General features: G+C 38.9%; 1 protein-coding gene across 1 annotated transcript in view; it reads right to left on the bottom strand.

Moving 5' to 3' along the window:
- LOC150080136 (cell adhesion molecule Dscam1-like) overlaps positions 1–20,332 on the bottom strand; it is a 1,047,872-nt gene that overhangs the window by 355,354 nt on the left and 672,186 nt on the right.

Genomic DNA, 20,332 nt, shown 5'->3' with positions numbered 1-20,332 from the left:
CGTTACAACGAACTCACCATAGTAAAATACTGTTCACTATACGATTTGTAGTAAGCGTCGGTCATTGTGATCACGTTTGTGAATTGAATTTTAATTCTATTAAACCGCGATTCTAATTAGCAAAAATAGGATATTAAGCACAAATTTACTCTTTATTACCTTACCAATTAAAAAATTAAATGATACGTGAAATTCGGAAGAATGTACGTGAAAATCGGAATAATTAATATGCACTGTAATATGTACATACAAACTAAACTAGTTGACATTTCTGTTCACTGACATTTGTGGGTGGGGGTTAAAATTTAAAACAGTAAAAAGATAAGCAATCAATAACAAAAAACACGGCACACACAAATTGCAAGTAACACAATATGTGCCGCAAGTGAGAACGGAGTAACGAGTTACAAAGTTTTAAAAATAGAAATGAAGAGAAGATTCTGAAAATTATTTTTTTTATATGATTGAAGATTCCATGGAAGTGTAAACACATTTCACCCTAATAACCCACAGAATTCCAGCTGTCGGTATTATCGCAAATTCAATAAGATCGAGTTTACTGTTTGTTTATGATAGATTACGCTAACAGAAAAGCCCAATAAACAGGTGACTGTTTATTGGGCCAATAAACAGGTGCTAATTGTTTTTATTGTTTTATGGTTGTGACCTCCAGAAATCCGACCGAATTACGTGGTACAGTCGGAGACAATCGCAGGGTAATCTCCAGTACTGAGGTCTCCTGCCCCGATTAAACGGCATTTTGTCCCAATTAAGCGAAGTAAACCCCAGCTATTTTCTCGATTGGTTTCTGTTTTTTAAGATTTGCCCCAAATAAACGGCTGCCCTGATTAACTGGTGGCCATAATAACTGGAATGCACTGTATTAGATTAGTTATATACAAACAAAAAGCTTTCAGTTGTTTTGTCAACCTTCCTCAGTTAAACTGACAGTTAAGAATGGAGCATGAGGGTGTGACACAGGTTTTTTTCCAGGTAAAAGCTATGAATGTCAACAACTATCCAAGCATAAATTCTCAAAAGACAAGCTAATGAAGTGTTGAGAAGTGTTTCCTTTAAATATAACTCTAGTTTATGACATAATAAATACAGTATAAGGTTCAAGTTCTCTGAAACAGTTTTTGAAAAAAGAGTGCTATAAGGAAGATACAGTAAAATCTCAATTTAATCTGTACTATATAGAGGTAAGGCCTGTCCACTAAACCCAATTGCCTCTCAAACAAACTCAAAAGAATATGATTAAAGAGGCCTGTGCGCTCTGGATTCATTATTATCAAAACTAAAATTACTGTAACACAGAGCGAAAAAGGATACAAAAATAGATTGTGACAAGTTTAATAATAGGAAATATACATATATTAGATTAGATATATACAAACAAAAAGCTTTCAGTTGTTTTGGCAACCTTCCTCAGTTAAACTGACAGTTAAGAATGGAGTATGAGGGTGTGTACTGCCAATCTTGTACGTGAAGTGCGTGATTAATTATTGGATGTTGAAGCCTGTGGCTGTAATGCATGAGGACGTTGCCAGCATTTGTCAATAGTCAGGATTGCTGTTTTGATGATAGGGTGGACTTGACATCCACTGTTCCCGTTGACTGAGGTATTGGAGCATTTGATGTTCAAGGACTCCAACCAGGCGCATCATCGATAGTGGTCGGACTTATCCACAATCATGACAACAAATGTGTTCAGCAATAGCTGAGTGCTCCACATCCGCTAAGCAGATTGCTCTTCTGTGTTCGGAAAGGCATTTTTCGAGCCATCTCCCAGTTTCCCCGATGTAGCAGCTAGTGCAGTCACAGCAAGAGATGCGGTAGACCAATTCACTTTGTAGTAAGGTGGGGACCGGTGTTTTTAACTTTAGAGATGAGGGATCATAATTTTCTGCCTGGGAGTTGTACGCATTTTATCCCGTGTGATTTTAAGACCCTACAAACCTGTTGTGATAGGTTTGGGTAGTATGGGATAAAGGTGCTCGTGGCTGAGTCATTACCTTGGATGTTTCTGTTGGTCACTACGTGGCCATGTTTCTGTAGGTCACACCTGTAAAGGGTATTGATGGGATAGCCACACCTCGTAAGATCTGCCTTGACTTTAGCAATTTCGATGCGCCTCTCATTTACAGAGCTAGAGTGTGTCCAAGCATGAGTTAGCAAGGTTCGTGCAGTGGCAAGAAGATGGCTACGTGCATGTACTGACCAAAGTTGGTAAATTGGCCAGCACACATTGGTTTACAATGGACAGTTGTTTTCAAATGCGTGCCTTCGCGCCAGACAAGGGTGTCTAAGTATGGTATGGTATAGTGTTTCGCATATATATATATATACATATGTGAAAAGAGATACAAAAATAGATTGTGACAAGTTTAATAATAGGAAATATACATGTATTAGATTAGATACATACAAACAAAAAGATTTTGGTTGTTTTGTCAACTTTCCTCAGTTAAACTGACAGCTAAGAATTGAGCAAAACAAAACAACAAAACAACCGAAAGCTTTTTGTATGTATCTAATCTAATATATGTATATTTCCTATTATTAAACTTTTCACAATCTATTTTTGTATCCGTTTTCGCTCTGTGTTACAGTAATTTTAGTTTTGATAAACTCAAAAGAAATATATATACAGTGCTTTTTTTGGGATGGTTCACAACAGTAGCGTACTGGCACTTTTATTAACAGTGACATGTGACATTTGGATGCAGTACACTTTGAAATTTGTTTATATTCCGTAAATGTTTTTCACATGTTTACCTACTATTCAAATAAGTTTAAAATTATTTAACTAAATTTGCATTTTTCACTGTCTATTGTTAAGATATTTTCTATATAAAACTGTATAACCATATTTATAACTGAGTAAATTACTCAGTTAAACCTCTGTTTAATGAAGTCTTTTTATAGTGAATTATTTTGAATTCCCCTTGGAAGTTACATTTCAGATACTTTCTGTTGAGCAAAGAAAATTTTCATATAGCGAACAGATTAGGAGAGAATTAACTCGGCAAGCACTGTTCGCATTGCTGGCCTTCAGGCAATTTAAATAATTACTGCATGAATTAAGACAGCTAAAGAGATTACCATTCTACAACTTAGTGGTACCCAGCAAAACCTATCCGGCCACCTGTCCCACATATGGAGAAGTTATGCTGGTCAACTGTGAGCAGATCAAGGGGTATTTCCAATGGGTTCTGGTCCACCTTCTACTGCAATGGTGTCCAAACTATTCCCATACAGGGGCCATATTCAAAAAAAATTCAAAGTTAAGATTTCTTTAGTATGTTACATTTTCCATATCTTGTTGCATGTAAAAGTAAAATTGAAAATATTCGAAAATTTTATTAAGTACAATACACAATTGCATTTACTGAACAAAACATTTAATGAGAAAATTTTTTTGATAATTAACAAAATTTAAAATGTTGTTTTAGTTCACTTTCTGGGCAGGCCGTAGGTTGGACACCACTGTGATTCAACTGTAAGCCACCCCATTTGAGAATTAGGAGCGAGTGATTTTCTTTTATCCTGATAAATAATCATCTGTTGTTTTGCATAAGTGCATTATCTACATTTTTCCGTAAATTTTCCCCATCTCTGTTTACATGGTCACAGTATCTGAATACCTGAATGACACAAATGAATCCGATTGGCAGTCCAACAAGAGCTTCGTTGATGACAAAAACAGTTTCTTCACTACTGTTTCTTAAAATTGTAGGCCCACCGCTGCCTGCTTCAATCCAGCAAAATATGTCGACTTGTGGCTGCTTCAGAAGCGTCATTCAGCAAGAGACACACAAAGAGGAAGAAAAGAAGTCGGCATAGGATGTCGGATGAGAACGTAATAAAAATTTGGAACATTCTAAAAAAACTTTATTATTAAATTATTTTTACTTATGTTATTTATTTTTACTTATTATTTTTAGGGATCGTAGCCTAACGAAGGACCCTTATAATGTCACTTGGTTGTCTGTCCATCCGTCTATCACAGCATTGTATCTCTAGAACCACTCAATTTATTGACTTGAAATTTTGCATGAGTTTTTACATCATGTGAGCCAACATAACGCCATATTGATCATTGACAAAAATTTGTCTGAGAAATGGGGGGTAAAATGTGTGTGGGAGGAAATGTTTTTGTCAACCTATAGCTTATTATTCACTGTTGGAAAGAGCTCAACGTGTAGGTTTAAAATATTTTTAAAATTAAAAATGGCAGCACCAGACAGGAAAATGTGAGAAATTTTTATGTTCACCCCCCTCTATTTCCGTTGCTAATGGAGTTAAAAATTTAAAAATCACATTAGCTATTAGTTAGGAAGCTGCCGGGTAGCCAGTAGATAAGTTAATTGTAAATTTTGCCCTGTAAAGTGACTTAAATCTAGTTTGCTACCCAATCTGATGGATATCATCATGTAGCAGAGGTCGAAAGCTATCCAATCATACAGGTTACAGAGGCATCAGTCTTACACCAGATAAGTAACTGTTGTAATGTTATTTGGTTTTTAGGAGCATTAGCAACTAAGGCCATATTGCTCCGGGATATGCGGTGGTCATTCCCTGACCTTTCCGCATCCTCCGTATTTGGTGGTGACGGGCTCGAACCTCTGTCTAATCAAGAAGCAGATAAGTAACTTTTAATTTTAATTTGTATATGAACGATTGTGCTAGAGCCAAAGAAAACTGCTGTCATTGTCTGACCGGCTGAAGGTCAATGCTAGGAAAAAAAAAAATGGATTGACATATACAGTATTTAAAGTTAATTGCAATGGTCATGCTACCTGTACTGCTCGCTGCCTAAGCCTTGGTCACCCTATACTGCCTTCAGCAATAGTTGCCTACCACAACCACCTGTTTTTATCCAATTTCAATGTGGCGGCACTTGTCCAAAGTAAACACTGTTGTTCTCACTCAGACCCTCAGAACTGTCAACTGATTGTCCCACCCCAAAAATCCCCATACCTTCTCTCCCACACTTGATAACACTGTCACAGTGTAGAGTGTCTGAACAATTGTGACATCCATATACATAAATTTATACAACTTCAGCAATAGTTGAAGAAAGTGTTTAGTGCTTTCTCCCACTCCTGCCATAAACTTAAAATGAACAGATACCAACTCTCATCCTGTTTGCCTAGCTCCCAAATAAACATTGCCATTGTGTCAAGCATCCCTAAAATCTCCTAGAAGAAAGTTTTCCAGAACTCTAGGAGTATTTTCCAACTTGGGTTCCCCCCACCCCCTGTGTCAGTGGGGATAACCCAAACAGTAACTGTTTACTTTGAGCCACCAAATAGGGCTACGAACTTGTAGCGGATGCCATTCTATACTAAATCCCAAGCCCCACAAGGAGAACAATACACCAACCCGATAATGATATATTGTCAATGACATATAGGAATTTTTCTGGCAGGGATAAGGAGGTGATTATTCCCTTTTATAAGGCAATGGTCAGGCCACACCTAGAGTACTGTATACAGGTCTGGAGGCCTCATTTCAAGAAGGATGTAGAGCTGCTGGAACGAGTACAGAGAAGGGCAACAAGATTAGTGAATGGAACAAAGGGTTGCTCTTACGAAGAAAGGCTTAAGTTTTGCAAATTACAGTTCGAAGACTAGGCATCGGCGAGGTGATCTGATAGAGGTGTATAAGGCATTGAATGGCTTGAGCATGCTCAATGCCGATGGAATTCTTCCTCTTGCTCAGAATAATCACCTGAGAGGGCATAAATTCAAACTGAGGAAGGACGGATGTCGGATAGATGTGTGGAAATTTGCCTTTAGCCAGCGGGCAGTTGGTTTGTGGAATAGACTTCCATCACTTGTTGTTGAAGTTGATAGCCTAAACAAATTTAAGGCTCAACTGGACAGGTATTTCGAGCGAACGGAGGGGTGAAATGGGAGTGGTGTTTTTTTTTTTTTTTTGGCTGATGCTGAATAAGCTTGCTTTCTTGAATCATATGCCTCTATTAATGCTAATGCTAATGCTAACCTCACTAGCTATGTTATGGGTTGGGAGGTCATGGACTCCAGGACGACATCTGACCACAGGGTGATTGCCTTTCATATCTTGCGAACTCTGAACAGAAAACCAATTATCAAGCATGCCCTTAACAGGTTCAGACTGCAAAAAGCAAACTCGGAACTCTTTGCGGAGCTCCTATCAATAACATCAAACCAACTTCTACAACAAGACTTGCAACAGAAGGACCCTGATGGTCCACAAAGAGAAGTCACAAACCAAATTATAACCAGTGCAGAAGCAGCCATAAAAAGAAAGACACCAGTGCCAGGAGTGGTCCATTAGTGGACCCCAGAAATCCAGAGCCTGCAAAAAGATGTGATCGCGAGGCGGAAACAATTCCAGTAAGCCAGGTGAAGCTTGCCTGTGGCGGAGGTGATGGCACTGAGGGAAAGATACAAGAATGCTAGAAACCATTTCATGGAACTTATAAAGAAGAGCGAAAGGAGGGCCTGGAAGCAACTTGTCTCAAATACTGGGAACAATGACCACTGGGGAGTGGTGTACAAAGTCACTAATAAGCTCTCCAGAGGTGAAGTTTTATCCATGACCCTCACGCCGCAGGGCACATTGGCTGCAACATGAGATGACTCAATAAATAACATCCTGAATGCAATCTTCCAAGAACTAGTCATACCATACACTCTCCAGCAGACTATGATACACCAGGCAAATGAACAGTACTCCCTAGAACAACTGGAACCACCCTTTACAGAAGAAGAACTCCAAATGGCAGCAGCACAAATCAAGAACAAGAAATGCCCAGGACTTGACCTGCTCAAGCCTGAGATCATCAGGAAGGTGGTAGAGATAGCACAAAAACTCCTCCTATCCATATTCAACAGATGCCTCCAAACAGGCACCTTTCCCAAAGACTGGAAGACTGCTAATGGAAACTTAATCTTGAAAAATCCCACAAAACCCCCAGAAAAACCCTAACCCTACTGGCCAATTGCCCTGCTGATGGTAGCCAGCAAGCTCAAGGAGAGAATGCTCCTAAAAAGAATACAGATCCATTATGATGCGGCTGAGTTAGCAAGCCTGAATCAATATGGCTTCAAACCTGGAACCTTGACAATCGAGGCATTCAAAATCCCCACTGACTCATGCTCTGCTGACGTGTGAGAAGAAACACTTCTTAGGGATATCTACTGACTTTATGGGGGCATTTGACACCATCTGGTGGCCAAGCATCCTCGCAAGATTCAGACAGGCATCCATACCTAGAAACCTATATAACATCATGAAGTCCTAACTGTCTGGAAGGAAAATCACAGTGAAAATGCAATATAGAAGCCTCACTAGACCCATCTGCAGTGGCTGCCCCAAGGATTTAGTTCTGGAGCCGCTCCTGTGGAACATGGGCATGAATGAATTTAGCATTCACAGAGGCATATGATGGAAGAAAGCAAGCTTATGCAGGATCAGCCAAAAAAAAAAAAAAAAACGACTTACACTTCACCCTTCCATTCGTTCAAAATATCTGTCCAGCTGAACCTTAAATTTATTTAGGCTATCAACTTCCATGACAAGGGATGGAAGTCTGTTCAACCAACCAATTACCCGCTGGCTAAAGGCAAATTTCGCACGTCTATCCTACATCTGTCTTTCCCCAATTTGAATTTATGCCCACTCAGGTGATAATTCTGAGCAAGAGGAAGAATCCCATCAGCATTGAGCATGCTCAAACCATTCAAGGCTTTATACACCTTTATCAGATCACCTCGCTGGTGCCTAGTCTCCACACACTGTAATTTACAAAATTTAAGCCTTTCTTCATAAGAGTACCCCTTTGTTCCATTCACTAATCTTGTTGCCCTTCTCTGTGCGCATTCCAGCAGCTCTACATCCAACTTGAAATGAGGCCTCCAGACCTGTATACAGAACTCAAGGTGTGGCTTGACCATTGCCTTATACAAGGGAATAATTAAATCCTTATCCCTGATAGAAAAATTCCTGTTAATCATTGACAAGACACCATGAGCTACTATTGCAGCCTGTCTGCACTGCACAGAGAACTTCATATCTGCCTGCACAATTACCCCCAGGTCCTTTTCATTCTCCACCACTGTCAGTGTAGTACCACAGAGTTGATACATTGCTCTGGGATTGCTGTTTCCCATATGTAGTACTTTACATTTGTCAATGTTAAACTTCATTTGCCGCCTCTCAGCCCATCTGCTCAACCTTTCCAGATCCTGTTGCAGTATCATAGTGTCAGTAGTGTCCTTGACAACCCTGCAAAGTTTCGTATCGTCTGCAAACTTGGACATTAAGCTTGATATACCATCATCAATATCATTTATAAATACAGAAAACAATAATAGACCCAACACTGAACCCTGAGGGACTCCACTAATAACATTAGTCCACGTTGAGCAGTGTCCATTGATTACCACTCTCTGTCTTCTCCTCCTCAACCACGCCTTTATCCAAAAAAGCAATTTGCCTCGAATTCCACACTGCTTCGATGTGTGCAGCCGTCTTCCACGTGCAATAGTATCAAAAGCCTTTCTAAGATCCAAGTATATAATATCAAAGTTATTCCCTGCATCCAGTTATTTGGGACTGCATCATAATATACAATCAAATTGGTCAGGCAAGACTTCCCCTTAACAAAACCATGCTGAGTCCGAGCTATAACTGAAGTCTTGTCTAGATGATCCTGCAGTGCTGCTTTAACCAGTGCCTCCATTAATTTTCCGGAACAGAAATTAAACTCACAGGTCTATAATTACTTGTGTCATCCTTTGTTCCTCCTTTGTGAATTGGGGACACATTTGCACATCTCTAGTCTGTGGGTACCTCCCCTGAGTCCAATGAAGCTCTTATAATTATGACTAAGGGTTTGCTTGCTTCCTTTGCTCCCTCCTTTAATATAACTGTATAGATAAATCTATCCAGTTAAGATAGAAAAATAAATTTGATGAATTTGAGGTATTGCTCAAAACATCAAAGGCAGATATTGTTGGGATATCAGAGACGTGGTGTCACACAGATATAAGGAATGCAGAACTGGAATTTGGGGAGTACAATGTCTACAGAAAGGATAGACAGGATAGGAAGGGAGGAGGGGTTATGCTATTAGTTAAGAAATACATAAAATCCAAGGAAGTGAAGCCAGTCGACATCGATGGACAGGGCAGTGTCGAGTCAGTTCGGTGTGACATAAGCATAGGTAAATCAAAATTGAGAGTAGGAGTGTGCTATAAGCCTAATGACTCTGATCAGTATAATAAGATACTGTACAGGGAAATAGAATGGGCCAGTAAATCAGAGAGTCTTATAATGGGGGATTTTAATTTCCCAGATATTGACTGGAATTTGTTTGTTGGTCACTCACACACTAGCAAGGCTTTTGTGGATTTATTGGATGATTGTTTTCTACACCAGCATGTTCGGGAGGCAACTAGAGGGAGTAATACTCTTGATCTGATTATCAGTAGTGATTCTTCATCCATTACGAATCTGCAGAAAAAGGAACCACTAGGTGGCAGTGATCACAGTGTACTAAAGTGGAATTAACTCAAAGAGGTAATTACCATCAGGGGTCAAGGTAAGGGTTATTGCTTTTGTAAAGGCGACTACGATGGTCTGAGACAGTAAGTAAATTCTATACAGTGGGACCAACTGAAGATGTTACCAACAGCAAATTCAAAATGGGAAGCATTCAACGAACTTATCTTGAGAGCTACTAGGCTTTACATACCAACTAAGAAATATTGTTCAAGGTTTAGGCCTAAATGGATGTCAGATGAATTAATGAGACATATGACAGAGAATAAAAATGCATGGGATACATATAAATTAACAAGGGACACAGAAGCCTATGATAGATATAAGTTGGTCTGTAACCAAGTCACAAAGGAGATTAGGCAGGCAAAGGCAGATTATGAGAAATCCTTGGCAAAGGATGCAAAGAAAAACAGAAAAGAGTTCTTTACCTATTTAAACTCAAGAAGGAAAGGGATGAATCAGATTGGTCCACTGGATGTTGATGGTTCAACAGTTGAGTATCCTGCTCAGGTGGCTAACAATCTAAACAAGTATTTTGCATCTACATTCACAAATGAGGACTTATTCAGGAAGGGGAAGGTCGTAGGTGAAGTAAACATTGGCAGTGAGCTAGATGATTTTCTAATAACTGAGAGGAAAGTGGAGGAGAAATTGTTGAGGATAAACATAAAAAAGGCACCCGGGGTGGATTGGATCTATCCAGTTATATTAAAGGAGGCAGCAAAGGAAGTAAGCAGACAATTGGCCATAATTATGCGAGCTTCCTTGGACTCAGGGGAGTTACCCACAGACTGGAGATGTGCAAATGTGACCCCAATTCACAAAGGAGGATCAAAGGCCGACATAAGTAATTATAGACCTGTGAGTTTAACTTCTGTTCCAGGAAAATTAATGGAGGCACTGGTTAAAGAAGCACTGCAGGATCATCTAGAAAGGACTTCAGTTATAGCTCGGACACAGCATGGTTTTTTTAAGGGGAAGTCTTGGCTGACCAATTTGATTGAATACTATGATGCAGTCACAAAAGAACTGGATGCAGGGAATAACTCTGATATTATATACTTGGATCTTAGGAAGGCTTTTGATACTGTTGCACATGGAAGATTGCTACACAAATTGGAGCAGTGTGACATTCGATGAAAATTGCTGCTATGGATAAAAGGGTGGTTGAGGGGGAGAAGACAGAGAGTGGTAATCAATGGACACTGCTCAACGTGGACTAATGTTATTAGTGGAGTTCCTCAGGGTTCAGTGTTGGGTCCATTGTTGTTTTCTGTATTTATAAATGATATTGATGATGGTATATCAAGCTTAATGTCCAAGTTTGCAGACGATACAAAGGTTGGCAGGGTTGTTAAGGACACTACTCATGCTATGCTGCTGCAACAGGATCTGGAAAGGTTGAGCAGATGTGCTGAGAGGTGGCAAATGAAGTTTAACATTGACAAATGTAAAGTACTACATATGGGAAACAGTAACCCCAGATCAACCTATCAACTCTGTGGTACTACACTGACAGTGGTAGAGAATGAAAAGGACCTGGGGGTAATTGTGCAGGCAGATATGAAGTTCTCCGAGCAGTGCAGACGAGCTGCAAGAGTAGCTCATGGTGTCTTGTCAATGATATACAGGAATTTTTCTAGCAGGGACAGGGATGGGATTATTCACTTGTATAAGGCATTGGTCAGGCCACACGTTGAGTACTGTATACATGTCTGGAGGCCTCATTTCAAGAAGGATGTAGAGCTGCTGGAACGAGTACAGAGAAGGGCAACAAGATTAGTGAATGGAACAAAGGGATGCTCTTACGAAGAAAGGCTTAAGTTTTGCAAATTACAGAGTCTGGAGACTAGGCATCGGCGAGGTGATCTGATAGAGGTGTATAAGGCTTTAAATGGCTTGAGCATGCTCAATGCCGATGGCATTCTTCCTCTTGCTCAGAATAATCACCTGAGAGGGCATAAATTCAAAATGGACGGATGTCGGATAGATGTGCGGAAATTTGCCTTTAGCCAGCGGGCAGTTGGTTTGTGGAATAGACTTCCATCACTTGTTGTTGAAGTTGATAGCCTAAACAAATTTCAGGCTCAGTTGGACAGGTATTTCGAACGAACGGAGGGGTGAAATGGGAGTAGTGGTTGTGTTTTTTTTTTTTTTTTGGCTGATACTGAATAAGCTTGCTTTCTTGCATCATATGCCTCTACTAATGCTAATGCTAATACCCCAGATGCCTTTCTTGTGTTTATCTTCAACAATTTCTCCTCCACTTTACTCTTAGTTATTACAAGATTCTCTAGCTTACTGCCAGATTTGAATACACCTCTGGCATTCCCCTCGCTGAATAACTCCTCATGTGTGAATGTCAATGCAAAATATTCATTTAGTTTGTTAGCTACCTGGGCAGGATCATCAACAGTTGAACCACCAATATAAAATGACCAATCTGATTCATCCCTTTCCTTCTAGAGTTTACATAAGTAAAGAACTCTTTGCTGTTTTTCTTTGCATCCCTTGCCAAAGATTTCTCGTAATCTGACTTTGCCTGCCTAACCTCCTTTGTAACTTTGTTACAGATCAACTAGTATCTATCATAGGCTTCTGTGTCACGTGTTAATTTATATGTATCCCATGCATTTTTCTTCTCTGCCATATGTCTCATTAGTTCATCTGACATCCATTTAGCCCCCAGAACAATATTTCTTAGTTGCCGTATAAAGCCTAGTAGCTTCCAAGATAAGTTCTTTGAATGTTCCCATTTTGAATTTGCTGTTGGTAACATCTTCAGTTGGTCGCACTGTATAGAATTTAAATACTGTCTCAGACCAGCGTAGTCGCCTTTACAAAAGCAATAACCCTTCCCTTTACCCCTAATGGTAGTTACCTCTTTCAGTAAATCCCACTTCAGCACACTGTGATCACTGCCACCTAGTGGTTCATTTATCTGAAAATTCCTAATGCTGAAATATCACTACTGATAATCAAATCAAGAGTATTACTCCCTCTATTTGCCTCCTGAACATGCTGATGTAAAAAACAATCATCCAAAAAATCCACAAAAGCCTTGCTAGCGTGTGAGTGACCAACCCACAAATTCCATTGAATATCTGGGAAATTAAAATCCCCCATTATAACACTCTCTGATGTACTGGCCCACTCTATTTCCCTGTACAGTTTATTATACTCATCACAGTCATTAGTCCTATAGCACACTCCTACTCTCAAATTTGATCTCCCAATGCTTATGTCACACCAAACTGACTCGACACTGCACTGTCCAGCGATGTCGACTGGCTTCACTTCCTTGGATGTTAAGTGTTTCTTAACTAATAGCATAACCCTTCCTCTCTTCTTATCCTGTCTATCCTTTCTGTAGATATTGTACTCCCCAAATTCCAGTTCTGCATTCCTTATATCTGTGTGACACCACGTCTCTGAAATCCCAACAATATCTTCCTTTGACGCTTTGAGCAATACCTCAAATTCATCAAATTTATTTACCAAACTCCTAGCATTGGTGTACACGTAAGTATACATGCACCTATTTCTATTCTTAGCTACCCTAACACAACCCATGCATTCCCTTGTACTGCAATGACTCCCAGCAATCTCTGAAATATCCTGCATCTTGTTTTTCAGGCTTCTGCTCATTCCAATAGAAGCAGTGCAGAATCACTTTCACCTCTGCCAGTGGCTGCTGTTAATCTATTATTCTTTGTATCCCCCCAAGCTAGTAGTTTTCCGACCCAACTAACACTGCCTCAATAGCATCAGCAAATATTCTTGTACCCTTTCTATTTAAGTGTATCCCATCCCTGTTAAAGCAGTCTCTCCAGTTAACAAGTACAGTCCAGGCTGAAAAAAATTCAACCCCTTGAGCCTTGCACAATCTTTCCTGGACCGAATTGATCGACAAGGCTCTCATCATATACTCCCTCCTATTGTGTCTGGGCAGAATTGCAAACACTTTCAAGTTCAACCCTAATTCACGGCTTTTTTTCAACAGTGACCTATACTTGTTAAGTAATTCTGCTGGTCTCCTACTCTTGATATCATTAGTTCCAACATGTACAACTGTATCACATTTTGTACTCTTAAAAGATGATATCCGCTCTACAACATCATCAACCTTTGTCCCTGGCAGACATACCCTGCTCCTGTTCCACCTATCCTTTTTACAAAGCATGTTCTCCGTTTCCCTGACAATAGAGTCACCAACAACTACTAGTTCCTGTGGGACCAGCGCATTCTGCCTTGTGTTCCATGGTGAACAAGTGCAAGCTCTGGCATTGATGTGGGCAGCTAAGAGCTTGATGGACCCCTCAATTTAGTTCCTTTGAGGGCATCCACCCTGTCCTTCAAGCTCTCATATAGGCCCATAACAACGCTGAGTTGTCACCTGATTTCGTTACACTCCTTGCATCGCGCACACATACAAAGACATCCCCCATGGCAACATCATGTCCCATACCTGATTGTTCCACAAACATCATGCAAGCAGTGCATTTTAATAGGCTGTGATTCAGAGGGAAACTGTCCCCCTCAGTTCTCCTCTGAGCCACAGCACTCTCATTTGCTTGAGCCTTTTGCTTTGCTGCTCTGGTCTGAGTCATGATTTCTATTCACTTTCAATAAAATTTCAATTTCAATACAAAATTATAAGCCTAAACTTGTATCGCAACACAATTATAACGGTATATATATTTTTCAGTATCAAGTATTAATTATCTACAAGTTCCCTTTATATAACTTCCGTATCAAGTTATGTATTAATTAATTATATTATGTTTGTAATCTAAGTCATTATATATATTTAGTTAAAAGTACAATTTAATTGACAACGAAGTTTAACAAGTTTAATAGATTTTACTGATTAATTGACAATATTATACTATACTATACTATACTATACTAACGCTATCTCGTTCGGAATATAACGTATAACAAAGGCGGCAAGTTACAAATGGTAAATCTACGGACACTTAAGTATTAATTAACTTCCAAATCTCGCTGTCTCAATTCAGAATAAACTAACGATCCTGATTAGGTCTATAAGCTACTTATAGAAAATAATTTGATGTAAAAAATATTCAATAAAGTGGCTAAATATGGCTAAAAAACTTCTCTTTCAGCGGAGTTGCAACTTATAATACGTGGATTTGATACCCTTACCGATACTTTTATGCAAAGGCCGAGTAAAGAACAAATACACCAGATTAATCAGAAAATCACAAAATAATGCTTTACTACTAAATTTAAATCAAAAGTTTTAGAAAAACAATAATTTCAAATCAATAAATAAGAAAAATCCAGTTAGTGGCTTTGAACACGTCTGGCTCCCACTAGCCTCGTCAGCAGATTCTGACCCTTGACTTGGGTGACGCCTGCTCCCAGGCCTTTGCAGACAATCTCATATTCACAATAATGGCCGACTCTGGAGCCCAACTTGAGGCTATTGCAAACCAAGCCCTCACAAAACTCCAGGAAAGGGCTTCGACCCATTTTTTAAAAATCTCTTCTGCAAAAACCAGTACAATCTTGAAGGGCAAATTGCAACTACGAAGACTGCCACTAATAAGCTCTCCAAGATTGGAGAGCTTATTAGTGGCAGTCAAGATTGGAGTAACAAACTACAAATCAAGGTTGGAGTAAACACCTTGCCTTTTCTGCCTTTTCTACCACATTCGGCACTCGCTGCAAGAGTCACAAAACAAGGACTGGAACTTAACAAACACACCCTGTCATTATACTCTAAAATGATCATTACTCCCATAATTACATATACTGCACCGACCTGTTACAACAAAACCAAAATGACAGTAAATAGAAGACAACTAGACTCAATCCAAAGAACCATCCTTGTTATCACCTGAGCCTGCTATACAATAAGTACACATGCCCTACAGGTAATAGCGGGAGCCCTTTCCCTGAACCTTGAGGTTATTAAGGCTGCCTTCGTGTATTATTATGCCAGAGGAATCCCCCATCACCTTTGCTGGATTTGCTGTCAACCCTGCAAACGGCCAGAAAATAGGAAAAAACCAGACTAAAGCAACACCTGCAGCTGACGTGGCAGGACAGGTGGGCAAATTCCACCAAAGGAGAAATTACAAAGAAATTTCTTCCACATGTTGACAGGGTGTACCCAAAAGCACTCCCCTGGTTCTTTCCAGGACTAAACATGACATTTTAATTACAGAACACGGCCCATTCCAGGCCAAACTAATGACTTTTGGTCTGGTGGATAGCTCACTGTGCATGTGTGGAGAGGAAAAGACGTGGAACCACCTAATGCACCAATGTGACCACTACGATGACCTACAATTCCTACTCATAACCAAGATCAGATACTTCCCAGTTAACCAAGAGGCAACAGAGTGCTCGCGAGCTTTGCCCTACAACTGTTTTCCAGAAGATGAACACTGAATGCTATTCATAGGCCAAATTGAGACCGGACTGACACAGAAATTATCCAGATTAGGAAATGGAACACTAAATACTGGACAGGATTTCATCCCATAAATGAATGTGAACCACAACTGGCCAAATCCCTACTGGAATTGGACTGAGACCACAAAACCGCAGCTCTGCTGCTAAACACCATTTGGTGATCTGACTAGGGCAACATAGCGCTAGTCAGATTGCCAAATGATGATCTTTTCCCACCAGTCTTCAGTCTCCCACCCTCCTCTGTCTATCCTGCAATGCGCAAAACCCATACAAAGCTTACTAAAATTAAAAATGCATAAATTTCAACAGATTATAAAAACAACTCTTTAGGCTTTCCTCCTACTTCTAGTGCACCCCTCCTACTTCTAGTCCACTAGGTGGCAGGGCCTCCCAGAGTAAAAATTTCAAATTACTGTGTACTTGGTCTGCCTTCATGAGGCCAAGTGTGGGCAACGTTGGGCCCCAGCAGGGGTCTAGTGGCTAAATGGCCAGATGAACAACGATACATAACACTACACTTACAAAATCCATACACTTTTAAATCTCTGGCCTTTTACAGTGAACTGTTACACCTACAATGAAAGTAACACAGAGATGGGGGAAACCCCTGGTGCCGTTTGACAACAATATACTTTACTCTTTACACTAGCTATGTGTTATTCGATGCTTATCAAGGGAAAACTATTCCGATTGAAATCTATCATTTACTTTTTGTGTTAAAATTTAAAAACCAATTTTTTTAGACTCAAGCGTTTAGGGCATAAGCCTCAAGCTATGAAGGAGTCTAGACTATGTATAAATATAGTGCAAATGCATCAGAAATACATAGCTATATCTGAATAAATCAGAATATTGGTAAAACGGCATCGTTTTAAGTTATATCTCATATTGTGAATACCTTCACAACGAGTTGCCATAATATTGCACTACTTCGAATAAGTAACGCTTCACCTAAGGAGAAGACTAATGTTACTTATTCTCAGATGGATACCACCACCCAGACGGCACCGTTTCAGAGCTATTTGGCTCTTCTTCGGTGGGTGGGTAGGTACCCGAGTGATGCAACGATGGCAAAACAGTTATGAAGTATAACTCCACAATATGAGAGATGCCTGATGGTGTATCATGTATTTAGACTCAAGCGTTTAGGGCATAAGCCTCAAGCTATGAAGGAGTCTAGACTATGTATAAATATAGTGCAAATGCATCAGAAATACATAGCTATATCTGAATAAATCAGAATATTGGTAAAACGGCATCGTTTTAAGTTATATCTCATATTGTGAATACCTTCACAACGAGTTGCCATAATATTGCACTACTTCGAATATATATGTTTTCAATGAACATATATGTTTTTGAGGATAAGAATTAAGGGATGAGATAAAACCAATTTTTTATTGCACTTCAATAGTGTGCTTCTTTGTACTAAGTAACTCTCCTTTTAGTGACAAAAAGGTTGCTAAATAGTTAGTTAATAATTCTATAAAGGTCATTTATAAATTTTGTGATGAGAAGTATTTTTTAACAATTTTCAAAGCTGGAGTTGTCCTGGTGTTGAGGTAGTGGTGGTGGGGAGATGCCTGCATGGAGTCTTGCACAGCCCTCACCTGCCAGTCGCTTCTCCCCAAAAACTTTAATCACTTCTTCAGGAAGAAGTCGGAGTCAATTCTACCATCCTTGTCATCCACAACAACTGGAAAGACTCAAATACATAACATTTTTGTTTGTGCCTCAGTTTTAGGCCAAGTCAGGGTACTAGAAACTTTTTTCAGTTACCATAAAGCGCTCTATTTAAGATACTACATTAACGGCCATTTGTTACTACGGACCCTTCATCCTGAGTGCCCAGCACTCAGTAGTTGATTGATTTATTTACTTTTTTACTCACATTTTACTTATTTTTTTATATACTTGAATAATAAATTTATGCCTAATAAACTGTTAATATGCTAAATTTGTTGTTCTTACTTCCAAAAACATTACTACTAAAGTAACAAATCAGGAAAAAAATAATTTTAGAGTACTTTTTATATCCTTTTAATTTTAAATTTTTCCTGATAGCAAAGAATGAGAACTGGCACCTATGTTTTTTACAAAAAAAGCACTGTATATATATATATATATATATATATATATAATCATTGAAGTTGCCAGAATGTTATGAAAATAGTGCTGTACTTTGAGATAAAAACATTAAATGTAATACCGTATTTCACTGTACTTGCCAGCTGTGTGTGTTATGTAAGAGAGCTTGAAATTTTGCAATGTTGAATACTCTAGCTTATTCAGAGTCCAGATGACTTTCTACTGTTGTCTGATGTATATGATAGTCTAATGAACAGTAGCAGTGAGGAAAATCCTTCCTATCTGGCACTCTTTATGATGTGAGTGTTGTAAAGGGTGCAAGCCTGATGAAACATTAATGCTTTAACTGGGTGGTTTCCTGATGCCCCCACAAATAAATTTCCTGATGCTATCCCCCCCCCCCAAGTAAAAAGCTATATGTACCACACATTTCTTTGTAGCTACATATACCACACATGTGTTTGTAGCTATTTATACCACACATAGCTCTACAAACATAGCTCATAAGAGTTTTTGTTCTACTTATCACTGATTGACTTTCCAATCAATTAATGAATATTCTGGAAGCCATGATGTGGACCAGAAAGGGTGTCTTGGGATCACCACTGAAGGAGCACCAGCTGTGTGCTGGGTAAGAAAAGGTGTTGCTCTGCACAATCAAAAGTGATTATGTCTGAATGCAAGTACACACACACACACACACACACACACACACACACACACACACACACACACAGCTCTATTCACAGAGAACAGCTGCTAGCAATAAAAAAATACCTAATCTTCACTCAGTGTTGAAACAAGTAATGAAAATTTCAAATACAATCAAATCATGGTCAATGAACATATATGTTTTTGAGGATAAGAATTAAGGGATGAGATAAAAACATTTCTTCATAACATTGATAATGCTATTGAAGATCTTTACCATGATTTCAAGTTTGTTGTTCAAGTGGTGTATCTAAGTGATATATTCAGTAGCTTGAATAGTTAAAATCTGTCACTTCAGGGTCAAAATATCAAGATTTTTAATGTACAGGATAAAAGATTAGATTTCTTCAGAAGGCGAAACCATGGTGCAATCACCAAGAGTTTGACTCTTGCACAACAGGATGATTTTTTCACTTCACAGAGAGAAATCAATGACATATTATTGGGCCCATTTAAAAAATGCATCCAAATGCTGAAACAGAACATGAAAGAATTCCATACATTCCAGAATGAATACAACCAAAGAGTGTATTAAGAATCCATTTGCTGCTATCTACCAAGTTGAAACATCTCTTCTCAACTGATATTGAGAAATCTCTTCAGAATTTTTTTGGTTCACGTTTCATCTGAATATTCACAACAATCTGACAGAGCCATCAATCATTTGTCATCAATCATCAGTCACTGAGCTGGACATAGATGTCCTGGTGCAACATTTCAAACAATATCATCACTCCTACTGATATGAAACAATTATTATTGTTATCAGATTAACATTATTAACTAAATTACATATGAAGGAATGAGTATTATATGATATACAGTGGAGCCCCAACATCCGATGGTAATTCGTTCCACAAAATCCATTGTATGTTGAAAATATTGTAAGTCGAAACCAATAATACATTGATTTCCTGTAATTCATTCCCCAACAACCCATGAAATAGGTATTTCTAACATGTTATACTTCATTTTTACATTAAAAATGGGTGTTTTATAAATATTATTTAATGAATAATCATGAAACATCTTAAAATAAAAAAACAAACAATAAATTAGCATTAACTTTAGACTTGAAGTACATAGCTAATGAAATCAACAGTGGTGCAGTGGCGGTTGGACTATATCAAGCATCATGTGTCTTTTCAGTCTTTTTTTCTACTGCAAAGAAACTGTCCAAAGTGAACTGCTTTTTACGGCTTTTTTGTAGCTTACAGAAGTAAGAAATGACTTTGTTTTCCATTTTGTGTATTATGAGTTCAGTGTTTTCAATGTCAAGTTTTTTTTTACCATTTCTCTTAAATGCTCCCAACAAGAAATGACAGTCTTCAACTTTTCAGCTGACACTTTTTTGGGTGTCTTTTTCTTCCTCTTCCTCACCAGTGTCACTCTCCATAATTTACTCCAACTCTTGTGTGTGTGTGTGTGTGTGTGTGTGTGTGTGTGTGTGTGTGTGTGTGTGTGTGTGTGTGTGTGTGTGTGTGTTATGGAGGTTTAATGGCACATAAGCTGGTGGGGCTATAGTGCG

The sequence above is a fragment of the Mastigoproctus giganteus genome, chromosome 9 (genome assembly GCF_048544385.1).
Source record: "Mastigoproctus giganteus isolate SK-2022 chromosome 9, ASM4854438v1, whole genome shotgun sequence".
NCBI lineage: Eukaryota > Metazoa > Arthropoda > Arachnida > Uropygi > Thelyphonidae > Mastigoproctus > Mastigoproctus giganteus.
The sequence above is the reverse complement of the archived record's forward strand: the minus strand, read 5'-3'. Positions and strand labels throughout refer to the sequence as shown.